The following is a 4,045-nucleotide window of genomic DNA, read 5'->3' on the forward strand; positions in this document are numbered from 1 at the left end:
TTGTAGCTGTTGGAGAAGGAGTGCTCGAGGGGAATCAAAATATGATCGTGGAGGAGCTTAATGGAGCATTTATGGTGCTTAAACACCTTGTCTGGACCGTTGGAGCTAAATTCACCTGAGCACATTTCATCCAGAGGAATCCTAAGTCACTTTCAGAGTTGTTGGAGCAAAGATGCTCGTGTGGAATTACATGTGGCTGTTGGAGACCTTAATTGTGCATTAATGATGCATTATGCACATGTTCTAGTCGTTGGCAGCCTACCAACTTGCACCAACGGCATCCTAAGCTATTTAGTGCATGATTAATCATCATTCAGCCGAGGTAATTTCCTTCCTTGACAAAAGGAATCCTATGCCAAACACAAGTGCACCCGAGGACCATTCAGGAGGCTTTAACTACAACATTTTCCATGTGCCGAATTAGAAGAATCCTATGGAGCTCATCAAAGCCTAGCCTGAGCATTATGGAGTCATCAAGTCTCATTCATCATGTGACTTAATTGTGAGCCTGCACTTAAGGAATAATGAAATCTTATGCTCTTCACAATTGTCGCGACTCGATTTTCTGTTGGAAGACCGACTCTGCAACTTGGGAGGAAGCGAACTCGATTTCTACCTCTCCCGATTGATTTGGAGAGTGGAATCCTTGGCTCTTCACAATCCAACTGTGGCATCCAAGGCATCCTAGGCCTAAGTCATTTTGTTTGTCTTTCAATTGTAATAAAGCACATGAAATACATGTGCTCATATCTTTACCATCCGAATGTAGTCTTGTTTAGGAGTAGATTCTTGTGGCGAGCATCACTTTGGCTTATCAACACCTCAGGTTATTGAAATATTAATGGTTGAATGGTTATACGTCTCTTTGTTTGTTGAAATATTAATGGTTGTTCATCTATAAATATTGTGGTTCACTCAATGTTCTAAATCATCAGTAAGCTAAGAGCCTAAGAGTATGTGTTTCTATAAGAGTATGTTCATGAAGATAGTAGTAAAAAAAAGAGCAATACTACAAAGAGTGAAAAAGAGAAAAAACACCCAGATTTGTATAGATGAGTCAAGGAAAAAATTGTGTTTCTCTTTCAAAATCATGTCAAATAGGTTTTTAACAAGTTTTGATTTCAGAAGGAATGTGACTGTCATACAATATTTGCATGAGATGAAGCAATTGAAAGTAAATAAAAGGAAAATGGGAATGAATTATTTAGTTCATTGATCTCTTTCAATTTTTATTTATCTCTTTCAATTATTTTCCTTCATCATCTACAGCAATTCCTAAAGTTCATTGATTTCTTTCATTCGATTTTCATGGGAAAAAGACCCAGATTTTAAAAGGAAATCAATGAACTGTTCTAAAAGATTTGCGTAGAGAAGTCGAAGAAAAATTTGTGGATAAGATTATTTCATCTTCTACCAAATCATTTAGTTCATTATATTCACATGTACCAAACCATTTAGTTCATTATAATGTATTTTGCCCCTCTGAATAAATAATAAAACAATTATTTTAGATGTTAATTTCTGTTTTTTTGTTAATTATTTGGATGATTATTCTCTTTAATATTTTGGCAATGTTCCTTAATAATAAACACAATAAACAAATTATCAATACTCAATAAATACAAAGAAAAATTAACAAAATGTAATGTTTAATATTTTATCAAGTTTCGTTTTAATAAACACAATTATATAGTAATAATCTACTTCATGGCAACTTCATGTTAATTTAAGTAAATTCATGTTGTATAAAAATTTTCTAGTTATGTAAAATGTTAATTTAACAACGCATAACTACGAATATGTTGTTAATTTGGAAAATGAGTTCAGTTTAACAGCGCGTAATTATGATTGTGCTGTCAATTAGATTCTATTCAACAACGTATAATTTAGATAGTGCTGTCAATTAGATTCTAATCAACAACACTACATCTCGGTAGCGCTGTTGATGTGTAAATGAAAATAAGTAGTAAACAGCTGGATACGCAACAATAGCGCAATCCTTAATATTCGTTGTTGAAGATGTTGATACAACAACGCTACATTAAATATGCATTGTGGAAGAGGTCGTATTCATAAAATGAGTAGTGTACAGTTAGATACACAACAACAGCGCAATCGTTAATATACGTTGTTGAAGATGTCAATACAATAGCGCTACCGTTAATATGTGTCATTGAAGAGGTCAATACAACATCGCTATCATTAATATGCGTTGTTAAATGGTTACTACCATTTAAATATCTAAAACATGAATTGTTTCCTATACGCTCTTAAACTTACTCCAAAAGAGATCCTCACACTCTCAACAAACCCTCATACTCTCATAAACTGAAAAAACTTCATCAATGGCTTCCCAAAGTGGCGATCATGTATCTCACAGTGGTGATGAAACTACACCGACTCCATAAGACCAGCAAATCATTTCTCAAAAACGACCTCCACATGAAATGACTTCCATGAAGAATGTCATTCGATCAAGAAGCAAGGATGTGAAAATAGAAGTTCAATGGAACTCTAAAGGCCAACCATTAAACAAGAAGGGTGGCAACGCATTGGTAAGCTACATTGGTGTTGTTGTTAGGCAGAATCTGAAGCTAACAATCAAGAAATAGAGTGATGTAGAGAATTCCGTGAAGGAGCGTATTTGGAATGAAATAACAGTAGGTTTATAACTAAAATTAATTGAGTAACAAAAATATAAGAAACAGGTGTGATTGAATCACTACGCCAGATATCGTAATAAACAGCAGTCATTCAACAATGAAATTTTGAACGACGTTGTTGAAGATGAGACGAAAGAACATCAACAACGCATAATAAAGTAGGCTCTGTCAATTTGTGTAACTTCAATAGCGCATTCTTAACAATGCGCTGTTGAACATCAGTAACGTTAACGCTAGCTTGAATGATTTATTTTTAACAACACATTTGATAGAAAGCGTTGTTGATGTGAATATATTCAACAGCGCATATTTAAGGAAGCGCTGTTGAATGTGACATAGTAATTGTGCTTGCTTAATTATGCGATGTTGATGTTTTACGACTTTTTAAGTGTCTGAGAAATTGATGGTGGAATAGTAACGTGTCTCTTCGTTTGTTGAAATATTAATGGTTGAGTGGTTATGTGTTTCTTGGTTATTGAAATATTAATGGTTGAATGGTTATACGTCTCTTTGTTTGTTGAAATATTAATGGTTGTTCATCTATAAATATTGTGGTTCACTCGATGTTCTAATTCACCAGTAAGCTAAGAGCCTAAGAGTATGTGTTTCTATAAGAGTATGTTCATGAAGATAGTAGTAAAAAAGAGAGCAATATTGCAAAGAGTGAAAAAGAGAAAAAGCACCTAGATTTGTATAGAAGAGTCAAGGAAAAAATTGTGTTTCTATTTCAGAATCATGTCAAAGAGGTTTTTAACAAGTTTTGATTTCAGAAGGAAGGTGGCTGTCATACAAAATTTGCATGAGATGAAGCTAACAATCAAGAAATTGAGTGATGTAGAGAATTCCGTGAAGGAGCGTATTTGGAATGAAATAACAATAGGTTTATTTTTTCAGTTTGTGTTTTTATGCAATGTATGTATATGTGTTATGTTTTCATGCAATGTACGTATATGCATGCAATATATAATGTATATGTGTTTTTATTTCAGGCAACTTTTGATGTTGGTGAGGAGCATAAGGATTATATCCTTAAATTGGCTGGCAAGGCTCTCAGACAATTCCGAACTGATGCCGGAAAATTACTCAGAGATGCTGATGGCAATGTCAACCTAAAACCTCCAACTAAATATGCAAATATCGTTGATGAAGAAGATTGGAAGACTTTTGTCCCCTATGCACACAAGACGAGTCTTTCTTGGTAAAATCATATTCTTTGTATTGACTTTTGTGTATATGCTTTTGTATATGATTTTTTATATTAATTTTGTTTAATGTTTCAAAAATTAAGTAATGAAAACCGCAAGAGGGCATCCAAGCCTTTATATCCATACCGAGCTTCTCGAGCGGGGTATAGAGGAATCGAGGAAAGAATTGTAAGTATT

Source organism: Lupinus angustifolius, chromosome LG10, assembly GCF_001865875.1.
Source record: "Lupinus angustifolius cultivar Tanjil chromosome LG10, LupAngTanjil_v1.0, whole genome shotgun sequence".
In the NCBI taxonomy this organism is placed as follows: Eukaryota; Viridiplantae; Streptophyta; class Magnoliopsida; order Fabales; family Fabaceae; genus Lupinus; species Lupinus angustifolius.